Source organism: Eriocheir sinensis, chromosome 26, assembly GCF_024679095.1.
Source record: "Eriocheir sinensis breed Jianghai 21 chromosome 26, ASM2467909v1, whole genome shotgun sequence".
Classification (NCBI taxonomy): Eukaryota; Metazoa; Arthropoda; class Malacostraca; order Decapoda; family Varunidae; genus Eriocheir; species Eriocheir sinensis.
Window position 1 is genome coordinate 10875934 of NC_066534.1, and position 16694 is coordinate 10892627.

Genomic DNA, 16694 nt, shown 5'->3' on the forward strand with positions numbered 1-16694 from the left:
GCTTAAGAGAATACAATGCATGAGAGTTAAACTGAAGCTGCCCACGTTGCAAGAAAGATGAGAGAGAAAGGTGACTTACTTATATAATACAAACTCACACAGGCCCGGAGCATGTAGACAGGGAAGACGTATTGGTAAGGGGTAATGGAAGGTCAAAGGGACGTGGACGAAAATGATGGGCAAACGATGATCCTGGGGGAAACATAATGCAGAGAGGATGTAAAGAAGTTTGGCCTTTTGGATAGTCATCGGTATTTGGAACAGTCTGGATGCGGGGATAATTATAAGAAGATTCATTAGTTTATAGCAAAGTTGAAGGAGTTCAGATACAGAGATATGACAACAGCTCAGCCCAAATCTTTCAGTGTAGAACGAGGTAAACACACACACACACACACACACACACACACGCACACGCACACGCACACACACACACACACACACACACACACACACACACATCTCATCAGTATTACAAAAGGTCTCATGAAAAAGGGGGTGAGCTTATATTCCCAGCTGATTATATTGTCTGTCGGTCTCTGTTTTTCTCCTTCATTACGTCGATCAAACTTACGGCGTGTATCCTTTAATGTTAGCGGGACACAGTCAACTCCATGTAACTCATGCGATAAACACGCGGCTCAAAACAAGGGCGCAACGCTGCATCGCTGGTGTTTGTCCCTCATAACGAGCAGGGGCAGCCGGGCGTCCCTCCCTCCTCTCCCATCTTCCATCACCCCTACCCCTATCCCTCCCTCTGCATCTGCTTTCCACTGATTCGTCTACTGTAGTAAAACCTTTCTTAAATCCTCTTGTAACTTTTCATTTTAACTTTTTGCTTCTCTCATTAATCACGGGAGATGCTGGCCAAGGAGCTGGTGCACGGAAATGGAGAGCGAAACCCTACATGCGAGTTCCATTAAAGGCTATTTACTACTGTTGTCGAGTGGCTGGAAAAGACCTGCGGGATAACTATTGACCTTTAACTTGAATTGCCACAGTCTTTTTAATAGGGCATCCAGAAGGCTTTTCGTGCACCCCCCGGAAATATGTTTCTAATTGACATTTCCAGATAGAAAAATATCCCTAAAAATATCCCTAGAAGACGATTAGGTATGTCAACACTTCGCACTGCCATCTCTGCCTTGTTCAACCTTGAAGCCGACTTTTGGTCACTCCATACTCGTAACAGCTGCTGACAAAGCTGTATTTTGTCATCATCATTGGCAAGAAATGCCTGAAAATCATATGGCTTCCTAGTTGCTGGCCCATCCACAATGATCTCCTCTGAGCTCCCTCGTCTCTACCTCTCTTGGGCTTTGATAGAATGTGGATGGTAACTGTCAGTCGAAAACATGAAATGTTTCTTCACCACCATGTGATCGAGCACTTGCAAACACATTTCACCAACAACATCTTAGGAAAATAGATAACATAGAACTTTTTTTTTTTTAACGTCTGGCCTATAGCACCGGTAGGCTTTCTTGATGTGTCCTGTTGGTCGACCCCAGTCCTTTAATGGCTCCGGCAGGTGTTATTATATGATGATGCTGTTCTTGCTTGGCTCTTTCTGCCTCTCGGAGCCACACTTGCTCATTTTTAGAGAGTTTATCTAGAATTTGGGTTAGAAGGTAGTGTTCAGGCAGCATGTGGGTTATCTTAGACCACTCGGCAATGACTGAAAATTTTCAACATAAAGCGGCGGGCGGGACTTGAACCCAGGTCCTCCAGGACACCACGCCGGCACACTGACCACTCAGCCACCGACTCCCCACTCCAGGTGTGTGCGTGTGGGTGAGGAAAGGGTTGAGAAGGAGGAGAAGGGAGGGAAGGCTGTGAATCACGTCACTATCTCCCACCATAGGGTCTGTGTGGTCTGAATTTCTATGTAAACCTATGTAAACCATTTTGGCTTGACGATTAACACCTGCAGGGTCGTCCATCAACTCGCGGCACAGGTGAGAGAACGAAAAGCTTCATTATATAAATTCAAATTACTTAATATCAAAAGGAGTGAGTCACCAGAGAATATATATATATATATATATATATATATATATATATATATATATATATATATATATATATATATATATATATATATATATATATATATATATATATATATATATATATATATATATATATATATATATATATATATATATATATATATATATATATATATATATATATATATATATATATATATATATATATATATATATAGACATAGATTTTTAAAGCATGAGGAATGCTACCATTAAGTGGCCGAGTGGTCAGCGTGCGGGCGTGATGAGCCTGAGGACTTAGCGTGGACTAGGATCGAGTCCCATCGAGACACGCTGATTTTTCAAACCATCGGCGAGTGGCGGCAGATTACCCACATCCTGCCCAGATCTTCAATCAGCCCTAACTTCAGCGACTTCGGTCAAGAGGAGCACCGGGGGACAGCATGGGTCCAGCAAGTGTCATACATCACGGCAACCATTATAAATAAAATTAGTCTGCGCCACTAACGGGCTCGGGCCGTCCATATGGTCCCTCAAGAAAGCCTACAGGCGCTACAGGCAACACGTAAAAAAATACTGTTTTCCCTGTAACCTTGGGGAAGCGGTGGCTGAGTGGTTAACATGCTGGTGCAACGGAGGACGCGGGTTTGCGTCCCGCCCTCCACCACCAGCTGGGATGTTTCAGTCACCACTGAGTGGCCTAAAACTATCCACGTACTGTCCTGAAGACCACCTATCAAAGATGAGCTTCGGGGGACAGCACGAGCCAATTGCTGAACAATCAGCCGAAAACAGTAATCCGCTTTGCATGACTTTCATAGACTATGACAAACCTTTTGACACATCTAAGACTTTGGTAGTCATGCAATGCTTCAAAAGAAGGGGCGTAAATGAACCGTACGTAAGTGTGTTGGAAAATATGTAGAGAAATCACGACAATCTTTGAACTTCACAAGAAAAAGGAAAATAGAAAGGTGTAAGGTAGAGCAACATGATGCATTCAATTTTTTTTACAACTTGCTTAAAAGTTTAATAATCTAGTGAGATAATGGAATCAAAATATAAGGTGTTCACTATAACTCCATAGATTGACAGATTATTATATTCTTACTAAATTATTCTGAGGAAAACACAATAAATGATCCAGGAACTGCAAAGAAATAGTTAGGACGCAGGTTTGATGATGAGAATGAAGAAAACACACATGTAATACTTCATAATCATTTGGCAGGACAGCCAGTACTTATCGAGAAAGAAGCACTTGATATAGTAGAGGGATTCATCTAAGACAAACAGTTAGTGCAAGGCCAACCTCAACAAATTATACAACAAAAAAAAATAATAGTGGAATGGAGCGCTCTTGGCAAACATAGTAATCATGAAGAGCAGCATGGTAATGTCCCTTAACAGGCTGCATAATTACGGTGTCTTGCCATTCCTAACACACTGCTCAGAAGCTTGGCGTCACAAAAAAAAGGTATAAAGAGGAAGCTAAGAAGAGCTCAAAGAGGAATGGAGATAAAAAAAAAGTGGAGTACGTTTTGTTGCGATGATAAGCAAATATCATAGGTTAAGTAAGAGGCAAAGGTTGAATATATCCTTACGACGACTGAATTAAAAATAAATATAAATACACTTGGGAAAGATATATCAAACATAAAAATGATGACACATGGACAACTAAGGCAAACGAAAAAAAAACTCGGCAACTGTGGAAGCCAGGGGAGACAGAGGAGCAGGTGGAGAGGTGAAACTATGGTACATGTCGGCTCAGGAGGGAGGACACTAAGCGCCTTATTCTCATACATTTCGGGGCTCACACACCCACATTTGACAAGGCTTTCGTAGGAGTTTGGGGCGTTTCCAGAGGTACTTTTATGACCCTGGTGGTAGTCTGACCCGTCTTCTGTACCCTGAATCTAAAAGAACACTCATGAGGACCCGATTGCTCTCCTTTTTAGCCTTTGGAAATAGTAGATGTGAGCGGCGAAGGCGTCTGGGAATACCGACCTAATACCTGACAGAGAGGAGGATAAAGGGAACGGTAGAATGTATGTTTATATGGAAGGACAGCGGGTAGATAGATAGATAAATTGATATGTCGATAGATACACAAATAGAGAGATATATAGATTTTTTTTACAGCAAAAGAGACAACTATTCCCTGACAGAAAGGTGGATAAAGGGAAAGGGAGAATGTATGTTTATATGGAAGGACAGCGGGTAGATAGATAGATAAATTGATATGTCGATAGATACATAAATAGAGAGATATAAAGATTTTTTTTTACAGCAAGAGAGACAGCTAATACCTGACAGAGAGGTGGATAAAGGGAACGGGAGAATGTATGTTTATATGAAAGGACAGCGGGTAGATAGATAGATAAATTGATATGTCGATAGATACATAAATAGAGAGATATATGATTTTTTTTTACAGCAAGAGAGACAACTATTCCCTGACAGAAAGGTGGATAAAGGGAAATGGAGAATGTGTCTTTATATGGAAGAACAGCGGGTAGATAGATAGATAAATTGATATGTCGATAGATACATAAATAGAGAGATATATAGATTTTTTTTTACAGCAAGAGAGACAACTATTACCTGACAGAAAGGTGGATAAAGGGAAATGGAGAATGTATGTTTATATGAAAGGACAGCGGGTAGATAGATAGATAAATTGATATGTCGATAGATACACAAATAGAGAGATATATAGATTTTTTTTTACAGCAAAAGAGACAACTATTACCTGACAGAAAGGTGGATAAAGGGAAATGGAGAATGTGTGTTTATATGAAAGGACAGCGGGTAGATAGATAGATAAATTGATACGTCGATAGATACATAGATAGAGAGATATATAGATTTTTTTTACAGCAAAAGAGACAACTATTCCCTGACAGAAAGGTGGATAAAGGGAACGGGAGAATGTATGTTTAAATGGAAGGACAGCGGGTAGATGGATAGATAAATTGATATGTCGATAGATACACAAATAGAGAGATATATAGATTTTTTTTACAGCAAAAGAGACAACTATTCCCTGACAGAAAGGTGGATAAAGGGAAAGGGAGAATGTATGTTTAAATGGAAGGACAGCGGGTAGATGGATAGATAAATTGATATGTCGATAGATACATAAATAGAGAGATATAAAGATTTTTTTTTACAGCAAGAGAGACAGCTAATACCTGACAGAGAGGTGGATAAAGGGAAATGGAGAATGTGTGTTTATATGGAAGGACAGCGGGTAGATAGATAGATAAATTGATATGTCGATAGATACATAAATAGAGAGATATATAGATTTTTTTTTACAGGAAAAGAGACAGCTATTACCTGACAGAAAGGTGGATAAAGGGAACGGGAGAATGTATGTTTATATGGAAGGACAGCGGGTAGATAGATAGATAAATTGATATGTCGATAGATACATAAATAGAGAGATATATAGATTTTTTTTTACAGCAAAAGAGACAACTATTCCCTGACAGAAAGGTGGATAAAGGGAACGGGAGAATGTATGTTTATATGAAAGGACAGCGGGTAGATAGATAGATAAATTGATATGTCGATAGATACATAGATAGAGAGATATATAGATTTTTTTTACAGCAAAAGAGACAGCTAATACCTGACAGAGAGGTGGATAAAGGGAACGGGAGAATGTATGCTTATATGAAAGGACAGCGGGTAGATAGATAGATAAATTGATATGTCGATAGATACATAGATAGAGAGATATATAGATTTTTTTTTTACGGCAAAAGAGACAACTATTCCCTGACAGAGAGGTGGATAAAGGGAAATGGAGAATGTGTGTTTATATGGAAGAACAGCGGGTAGATAGATAGATAAATTGATATGTCGATAGATACACAAATAGAGAGATATACAGATTTTTTTTTACAGCAAAAGAGACAACTATTCCCTGACAGAAAGGTGGATAAAGGGAAAGGGAGAATGTATGTTTATATGGAAGGACAGCGGGTAGATAGATAGATGAATTGATATGTCGATAGATACATAAATAGAGAGATATATAGAGTTTTTTTTACGGGAAAAGAGACAGCTCAAGGGCACGAAACACAAAAGCAACAAAAAAGTCCTCCAGGCGCTGCCCCAACAAAAGCAACTAGAACAAGAGGCCGAACAAATAGGTCATGTTCGGGAGATTTCGGGAAAAGTTGGAAAGTTTCGTTTAGTCGGCGCAACATCTGTGGTCATATGTCGGAGAGAGACAGAAGGGGAAGGAATTACAGGAGAAGGGAACAGACCCCGATTAATACCTGGTACCCATTCACTGCTGGGTGGACAGGGGCGTAAGGTATCGGAAAAGCCGCCCAAATTTTTCCACTCCGCCCGGGAATCGAGCCTGGGCTCTCCTGGTTGTGAGCTGAGTGTGCTAACCACTGCACCACGAAGCCCCCTGGGAGATTTCGGGAAATGAGAAGATAGAATCAGAAAACATGGACAATGGAGCTTCTTTCACGGGGTCAAACTTCAAGCTAAACTTGCATGTCTAAGCTCCTGGACTGAACAACCATTTTTGTCTTTGCTGTTCCACTGTTCAATGCATTTTTTTTTTACAGCAGAGGAGTCAGTTCAAGGGCAAAAAAAAGGATAACAAATGTGAAAAAAACTCGCTACTCAAAAAAAGCGCCCGCTACTCAGTCTATCGGGAACGTTGTATCCATTAATATCTTTCACGCATCTTTCAACTTTTCATGTTTTCGAGATGCCCAGTCATCCCATATAAACGGATCTGTCAGTTCTGTCCACTCCCCTCATCGCCCTAAACACTGCTGCTATGTCACTTCGACTTATTTGATCAATATAAGTAAAATTGGGAAAAAAACAGAATGGACTTGTTCCTATATGTATTTGTGTATATAGCGTGCATCTGTCTAGGATAAAACTAACTAAAATATTCACTTCGAAAACACGCTGTGGGATCCGTATGGGACATTATATAGCTCCTTGTGCAAAAAAACTTACCTGACACAAGTAATATGGGGTCGATTTTACTGTGGTCTGTCCTATGTGGCATTGAGCAACGTTGAAAGATAGACGTATCGCACACTGACTGAGAGCGAATGTGCTGTCAGCGGGGACTATGAAACACACGCATAAGGAGCAATCTTTGGACAACAACAACAATAACAACAAAACAGTACTCTGAGAAAGGACGAAAGGCTCTGAGACTCGCAAGATGACGCAACACACACACACACACACACACACACCAGCTCCACTCTCTACGTCACCTTCACTCCTGCCTACACACCCACACCCACGGCCTAGATCTCGCGGCTTATGATATATATAGACGGAGATTCATTACGTATCGTCGGTTTGGTCACTAATGATGAGTCTTAATGACGTCTTCAGGTGTTTATTGCGAGGGTTCGGAAGCTCCTCAGTAATGAATGGTAATCTTATTCATATATTGCGTAGTGTAAATGATGAGAGAGAGAGAGAGATAGAGAGAGAGAGAGAGAGAGAGAGAGAGAGAGAGAGAGAGAGAGATTTTTTTTTTCAGTGTGTGTGTGTGTGTGTGTGTGTGTGTGTGTGTGCTCAAGTGTTCTGGGGCTGTCATAAGTTAGACGCGCAGGTGTTGGATACGTTCTGTGCATAGGAAAAAGAACAGTAAATGAAAAGTTTAAAAATAATATTCCACAAAGTTGATGAAAACCAATCACATATAAATGCCAAATGCTGCTAGCTAAATACAAATGATTTCACACAGACATTGGAAAATTCCCCCATTGTTATCATTACTAACGTTAGGATTATTGTTGTTGTTATTATTAATTTTTTTTTTATAGTTATTGTTGCTAGTCTTATTCCTATCAAGCACATGACAATCAACGTGAGGACTTATATCAACGTTCATCGAAAACTATATCTGGAAGTCTTATGATGATGATATGCAAGTCTGAAATACGTCGAAGGTTTGCCTATGAAAGTAGACCTAACATAAAATTACTTGGGTTCAGCACACTTGTCGCGGTATTATAAGACATTTTCGCTTTTCATATCATATCAGGGGGTCAATCAGGTTTTAATGAGTGTTTCTTTAGGTTCACGGTACAGAAGAGGGATCAAACTACCACCAGGGCCATAAAACTAATCCTAGGAATGCCCCAAACTCCTACGAATGCCTTGTCAAATATGTGAACTTGGGCGACGAAATGTTTAGTAATAGGGCCCTTTGAACTTATAAAAAAAATGGTAATGGTCGTGTTCAGTTAAAAAAAAATAGTTTCATGCCAGTATAAGAATAAAAAGGAAGTTAGTCTGGCGAGCATACGTGAGTGAGTGAGTAGTGAAGGAGGGAGGTGAAGGATGAGTGAGGGAGGGAGGGAGGGAGTCAGGGAGTGAGGGAGTCAGGGAGTCAGGGAGGGAACGACGGAGTGAATACGACGGCGATTGATTGATGAACTTAGTATAGGAGCAAGTATCGAAGCAAGTTAGTATGTGCCCGACTAAATGAATACAATGTAGAATGAGCGAGTGAGTGAGAATGTAACTATAGTTGAATAAAGGTATGCGAGGGAGTGAGGAAGGACAAGACAGACTAAGTGCTTGAGTGAGTTAGTGACTGACAGACTTACTTACTGACTGAGTCCTTGTGTGAGTGTCTAAAGGGGCTATTACACCGGGCAAATTTTCCGTGGATCTTCAGTCAAACCACGATTTCCGCTGGCGTGGTTCTCATTTGTTTCTTGTTATTGCTGCTGATGATGATGAGTAATACAATCGTCCTTCTTTGAAATCTACCGTAGCTTTGGAATATTGTGGACCCGCCAGAAAACCACGAAAATATGAGAACCACGCCAACGGAAATCGTGGTTTGACTGAAGATCCACGGAAAATTTGCCCAGTGTAATAGCCCATTAAGTGTGTGTGAGTGACTGAGTATGAAGACGCGGGGATAGCAAGGAGGTGTATGTTCGGCCACAGCTCTGGAGGATCGGTTACTGTATATGTTTTCCGCTTGACCTCCTTTGCTGCCAATCACTCTGTTTCTACCTTCGTCTTTCTTGAAGCCAATGTCTCGTGACTCCTGTGTCGGGTAGTGGTGGGGGGTGAAAGGGAAAGATATAGAAGATGGAGAATAAGTAGAAGAATTAAAAAAAAAATGGAAGAAAGAGAAGAAGAAACAGAAATAGAAGAAATTGAAGCAACAGAAGAAAAATGGACTAGAAGGAGCGGTAGTATATAGGAAGGAGAGGAGGAGGAGGAGGAGGGCAAGGAGGAGGAGAAGAATGATTAGGAAGTGGATGTGAATGTGCTTGAAGGTGACGTGTAGTGTGGGAAGAAAACGACTATAACGAAGACGGTAGCAAAGGCACCACCACCACCCCCGACAACAACACCAACACCACCACCATCACCATCACCTCCACCACCACCACCAACAACAACAACAACGAGACTAACCCCCCCCCTTATGAATCACCACCACGGCACCCCACATGTTGGTATACACATTCGCACATCATTCAAAACATATATAACATCTCTCTATAACATCTTAGCACTTTATCATATGCTCACTGAAAAAAAAAACCACTAGTTAAACACTGCATCTACTGGGGAACTTGACGCATGACCCGGGTGACCCAGAAACCGAGTGAAGGATGAAGGACAGTGGAAAGGGAAGAGGAAGTGTGCCGCGAGCCGCTCAAGGAAGTGTGGAAACAATGAGCACTAAAGGTAAGTGGAGGCTCTCGAGGCATTCTCAGAGACGCGTGAGGGGCAGCGGCGGGTTGGTGCTGAGGTTGGTTATAATCTTAAACTTTTCGCCGGCCAAGCTCACATATTTGACAAGGCTTTCATAGGAGCTGTAGGCATTTCCAGGGGTAGTTTTATGACCCTGGTGTTAGTTTGACATTTGACAAGGCTTTCATAGGAGTTGTAGGCATTTCCAGGGGTAGTTTTATGACCCTGGTGTTAGTTTGACATTTGACAAGGCTTTCATAGGAGTTGTAGGCAATTCCAGGGGTAGTTTTATGACCCTGGTGTTAGTTTGACATTTGACAAGGCTTTCATAGGAGTTGTAGGCATTTCCAGGGGTAGTTTTATGACCCTGGCCTTAGTTTGACATTTGACAAGGCTTTCATAGGAGTTGTAGGCATTTCCAGGGGTAGTTTTATGACCCTGGTGTTAGTTTGACATTTGACAAGGCTTTCATAGGAGTTGTAGGCATTTCCAGGGGTAGTTTTATGACCCTGGCGTTAGTTTGACCCTCCTTCTGTATCATGAATCTAAAAAACACTCATGAGGACCCGACTGATCTCCCTTTTGGTCTTTGAAAATAGTTGTTGCAAGAGCCGAAAGCGTCTGAGAGTATAGCCCCACTCGTACGGTCATATCCAAGTACCTCTACCCTTCGTTTCCACCTCCATATCTCGCTGTTGATACCACTCTGTCAAATGGCGTTCCTGTACCTGCTTTTTTCCCTCTACGTGCGGTCATATCCAACTACCTCCGCCTCCCGTTCCACTTCTATATCTCGTTGCTGATACCCCTCTTTACCGGTTATAACTCGGCCAGGTATCGCCCCTTGCACCGCCGCCGTACACACCTGGTGCCATACGTTGCTCCACACCTTAATTTCGGGGACCTTAATAAAGATGACACGAAACGGGACTTCTGAAAGGTGAATACAGTTTGATCAGCTAACGCTCTCACTTATATCATTAATCAAGAAAACGAAGGAAACAACCGTAGTCTCGTTAAGTAATGTAAGATGACTTTAGGTTGACCATTTGAAAATTTTCTTACGGGAACGAAAACAAAACCATCTTCCTTACTTACAAAAGCTGAGAGCATAAATACTGGCCGAAGATCACGCTATTTAGTTTTCCCGTCACGTTTTGATGCTCTTCTGGCGCTTGTGGAGGAGGCCAAACAAACCTGAGACAAACCGAAGCAAAAGTAAGGGAGGGTGACGAAACTTAGGGAGGTTTGCTAGATAGACGACACGATAACTACACAGAGCAACGAGAGTAGTCGGAAAAGTTGCAGATACACAAAATTTTGGAAATGTTGGGAGAAAGTTGTGGCTCGGAAAAAGTGAAGGCCATTAATACGCTACTATAGTCTTCCAAATATGTCGAGGCCGGTCTGGCGTTGGCTCCCGCGGGTCCTTTCCTCCCCTCTGCTTTGCTACACGGTCCCAACACCTGTTCCTTCCTCTCATATGTAAGCTATAGGTAACATATGAGAGGAAAAAATAGGTGTGGGGACTGTGTGGCAGAGCAGAGGGGAGAAATGGACCCGCGGGAGCCAACGCCAAAACGGACTCGACAATTTGGTTTCTCTATAGGCAACCACGTGGAACCCTGCTGCTTCTTTCCTCCCTGACGCTTGGCTGAGAAATCTTAATAATGAAAAGAGATGAGAAAAATAATAGAGAAACCAGACTAAGGAGTAGGAAAAAAACTGCAAAACACGAAAACATATATATGGACAGCAGCTCTCATGTTTTGCTGCTGAAAATGAAGCGAAACCAAAAAATTAGCAAAACCTTGAGTGAGATGAAACGAGCAACGGCCTTGGATGTGGGTACGAACGTGGGTGAAGACAAAAACACGTTCAACACACACACAAAAAAGATCGGTTGCTCTCATGTTCTGCCGCTGTTAATAAGGCAAGATCCTGTGTAAGATCCTATCCCTCTTTCGGCCACCTCCTTGGATTCTTTTTAGGAGCTGGGAGTAGCGGGCTTTTCTTTATTATTGTTTCCTTTTTTTGTGCCCTTGAGCTGTCTCCGTTGTTGTAAAAAAAATGTAAGACGAGGCCAGATGCTAAGTAAACACAAATACGAATGCGTTCAATAGACGGCGAGAATAGGTTGTCAAATGAAAGTAAAATGAAGTTAATACAGTAACGAAGATATACGTGTTCAGGGACTTTTTTTATCTACATACCTACGTAAAAGGTGATCTATTACCTAGTACCTTATCTTCTATTTTGTTTATCCGTTGAAAGAAAATTGTAAAAATAAAAAAAATAAAAGAGGAAGTGGGAGAGGCGCCACGAGCAAAAAGAAGAGGAGGTTCCCGTAAAACAGAATCCGAACAAATTGAAGAGAGGTATTTCCACACCCTCAAGGAACCGAGAGAAGCGGGAGAGAAAATAGAAATACCATTGCGTAATCTTGGCCTGGGAAAAACAATCTCTCTCTCTCTCTCTCTCTCTCTCTCTCTCTCTCTCAAAGAAATATGGTTACTCTCCACGCTTTTCTTCGTTTTTGGATTAATTTTACATCCCGGAATTGAAATCTCCGTTGTACGTCTTCCTTAGCCATCAATATAACGTGTGCCATACGGTCGCCACGCAAAGGATGTAGATTGTAGAATATCGTCACCTTCGTAAACAGATCGCCTAAGTCATTATTTTCTACTTTACAGGAAATCAGAAAAGAATTGTCGTTATCTCATTTGGCTTAAGGTTTAGGCAGAAATGAAGAGGCCAATTCTAGGACACTCAAACCCTGAGTGTCGAAGGCAACTATACAAAAATGGGCGTCACGTGTTGAAAAATTGATGTAGACAAAAAACAGGAAATCGCTGAAAAATGACTTAGGCGATTATTTTATGAGGGTGACGATATTAAAGTTTTCTTCACATTCATCTTACGCCCACTCTCGATCCTTTGACACACAGCGACGCACCGTAAACACCAACACGTATATTCGAGTAGTCTACCTTTAATGAACTTCGAGTTGATTACCATACCGGGCGGGACTCAGCCGTAATGAACAACACAATCACACAAACACACTGCCTATTCTATCTTTATCGGAACGAAGACTAGATCAGGAGAAACCTCTTACGACAACGAAGGTTCTTAATTGTCCTTGCTGTTGATAGTTACGTTATTTTCCAGACCTGCTCTCTCTTTCTCTTCCTGGGCGCCGAGTGGGAAAGAAATGCCTGCCAGATTGTTTTCTTTCCATGTGCTGTTCTTGTTCTGTCCCGCTAGTCAAGATGTACCGAAGTTCCCAACGAAGACAAAAATAATCAAAGAAAACGAGGACATAGTATGCATGAAGATAATTAACTTCACTTCTGTTTTACCATCTCATGACAAAAAATGGGACTTTCTTTATATCTGTGTATCAAGTTATATCAGACTACTTATGCATCAATAATTCAATTTACGTAGGCATCTCTGTCATGCAGCACTAAGATTTGTAAGGCAGAGTGAGCCAGGTGGAAAACTACGCATGTATGTACCTGTCTGGGTTTATATATGTCTCGAGTCCTCATCCGTCTAGCTTAAGGGCCAGTTTTACATTTCCCCATGATGGGTTAGTAAGCTCCCAAACCAATACCAGAGCCTTCGAAATTTCCTTGTATAGTGTCTAGTGTTTGTATTTAAGTTCACAAATTTGATGAAACTATACAGGAAGTCTTGTGTATTTAGCGTGGCATCGAAGACCTCACCATTTTCGATTGTATGGGATTCTAAAGTTTGGTTCGGGGTGTTATGAAGACACTGTGTTGGACTGTGAAATCGGCTCTAAGTCTGCTTTATTTGCAATTCCTATCCTATGAGTTATGTGGATCAAGTAACTGCATGCTTGTATGTTTATGTATCTATTTACAGACGGACAACTAATGTAACAGTGTGAACTCAGGAAGTGGAGGGTTCAGGGCAGGCAGATAGTGAGGTGGAGATATAGAATTGGAGCCGTTTCCGGAGCAGGATGCAGTACAGTTACAACAGAGAGAGGGGTAGCAAACGTCGGGAAAGCCATTTGTTATGCTTGTTGGTAACGTTGATCTATCAGCCCCCATCAATAGATCTACCTGTGTTTGTCTGTCTATCGATTATCCACTCACACAGCATCTACCTGGAAAGTCATTTGTCACGCTGGTTGGTAAGGTTGATCTATCTGCCCCTATCAATAGATCTATCTGTGTCTGTCTGTTCATCGATTATCCACTCACACAGCATCTACCTGTACCAGGGCAGCATCTTCACTACGTTTCGAGGTTAGTTTACCTGATGAGGTGAGAGACGACGTGAGCGTGGCTGGCCGGTGCTGTCCGCGGTTCTTCACACTCACTACTCTACTCTCACAGCTGAGCCTTGATCGCCCCCACTCGTCCGCTGCTGCTCACGATCACCACTCGCGCCATCCTCGCCCTCTCGTTTCATTACCCTTGGAGCTGCGAATTCTGCGTTAGAAAATAAAATAAAAAACTGGAAAATCGGTACTCATTAAATTCTTGTCTCATTCTCTCCAACACAGGCACGCTAGTTAATGAGGTAATGTTCTTGGAAATCGCACGAACACCGGGGCTGCACGTGGCACCTCGGCGCGGCGGAACACTTGTGTCGAGTGTTTATGGAGCAAGTGCATGAGTGTGGCGGACGGGCGGGGCGCAATGGGCGATAACCAGCCCCTTGAATATCACCACGCAGCCCATAATGACAGTAACACACACACACACACACACACAGACACACACACACACACACACACACACACACACACACACACACACACACGCATGCACGCACCGCCCCACCCACCCCATACACACAAACACACCTACACACACAACCCCCTTCCCACAAACTTTTACATTCGCACCCATCAGTGATTTTTTTATACATGAATGAAGAGTATTGCATCTTACACTAAACGCATTTGTTCTTTTGATCTGACACATGCAATTAAAATTAGTCACTTAAAATGCCATTAGTGTACGTTGCCGTCTACAATTTTTACTCGAGTCCGACTGAAGGTAATTTGTCTGGTGAATCTAATGAATCTTAACAGAAAACAAAAAACAACAACAAAAAAAAACTAATTAATCGTTTCTAGCAACTTAGCCGGAAGAAGGACAAACATAAATAACGTGATGGTGGTGGTGGATGTGGTGACGTAGGAGAAAGAGTAAGAGGAGGAGGAGGAGGAGGAGGAGGAGGAGGTAGCTAAAAGGAGGAGGAAGAGAAGTTGGCAACGACGGTGGAGGTGGTGGAGGGATAGGAGGATGTCACGATAAGGAACAGGAAAGGAAAGTGGAGGAGGAGAAGGAGGAGGAGGAGAAGGAGAAGCTAGCTAAAAGGTAAAGGAAGAACAGGCCCCACCCACCCATGATAAGGAACAGGAGGAGAAGGAGGGGCGGAGAAGGGAGATTAGGAGGAGGACATGTTATTGAGGAGCAGCGAGGTGAAGATTAGAGCAAGGGCGTGGAGCTGACAGGCGGCACAGAAGGACCAAAGAGACTTCACTGTGACTCGAGAGGAGGAGGGAAGGAACGAAGGAAGGAAGGAAGGATGATAAGACGCAGGAAGGGATAAGACGGGACGATGGATAATAGAGTTTTTATTGCATTCCTTCTCATTGATTTTTGTGCATGCAAGACGTCGTTTGATTGGTTATTTTTTTCTGTTTCTTTTAGATTTTAGTCTTTCGTCTCTTGGAGCGAAGGTTCATATGCAATGTTCATGCATTTACAATTTGCTCTCAGCACAATTTTCATATTTAATCATCACATTTTGCACTGTGTCGTCGATTAGTTATTCATTGAAGTCTAGTTTCTCTGGCATTTTTTCTGGTGAAATTGTTGCTCAATAGTTATTTTTTCATAAATATTACACGCTCGTCATCGAAAACGTTTTTCTACTTTTTTTTACGACTTCATCTGATTTAGAGAACATATCTGCGTGTTTAAAGCCCAAAGAAGAGAGTGCATCATCATGTCTTTGCTTATCGCACTACGTGACTCTCTATCCCGTACTGGCACTAAGATTGCAACCGGAGAATGTGAAACACTTTGGGAAATGCCGCAGTAACTCATCTCAAGATCAGTTACGTAGTTGCCTTGGTAGCGTTTGATGGCCAGAGGTATGACTCTCACGACAAGTGACGGTAATGCTTTACAAATGAAAAAAAAAATCTTTTCGGAGTATTTTTTAATAATTTTAACGTTGCTGTGTCGGTTATATTATCAGTAGTTCCAGTGCCACTTTACTTACTTGCCTAAAGTATTCTGTATGATAGGATATTATAATCAGAATGATTGATTATGAAGAACTGTAAACTGTTGCAATTTTGTTTTAATACACAAACCACAGCGACGACAGCTGAACGCGAACAGTGCCGGGCAGGGCAGTGACTGTCTTGCTATTTCGGAGATTCGCTTATTGGTTGGCCAGGCATCTTCTCGACAGGACTGAGCGTCACGTGGGATTAGGGCAAAATATTTTTTTTTTTATTACATTTCAAAATCTCGCTAGACGCCCCTAAAAACCGCCTTGAGAATGATGATCATATTTTTCATTGACTTCATTGACTTAAGAGGAGCATCGTGAGGCAGCATGAGTCATAATTATGTCGCTGCTGCCTCTGAAGATCATCTTGGCCCGCGCCACTAACGCGCTGCAGCCGACCACCAAGACCATCAAGAGAGACCGCTGGCACAAAGGGCAGCATATAAGAAAAACAAAAAAACATCCTAGTCATCAACCAGGTTGCAGGAAAAGCCAGGTACAAAAAACACCCTTTGTGTCGTTCATAGATTATAATGAAGACTCAAGACTCAAACAGTTAAACTTGCATTCTCTAGAAAGGCGAAGGGTGCGCGGAGACATGATCGAGGTTTATAAATGGATGAAGGGTTTTAAGAAGGGAGACATTTATAA

General features: G+C 42.0%; 1 protein-coding gene across 1 annotated transcript in view; it reads right to left on the reverse strand.

Annotated features, from left to right (window-relative positions):
- Window positions 1-14305, reverse strand: part of LOC127003756 (endoplasmic reticulum aminopeptidase 1-like) — a 115451-nt gene extending 101146 nt beyond the window's left edge. The window contains exon 1 of the mRNA XM_050870760.1: window positions 14043-14305. The gene's annotated coding sequence lies outside the window, so the exon portion shown is untranslated. The remainder of the gene's footprint in view (window positions 1-14042) is intronic.
- Window positions 14306-16694: the final 2389 nt, after the last annotated feature.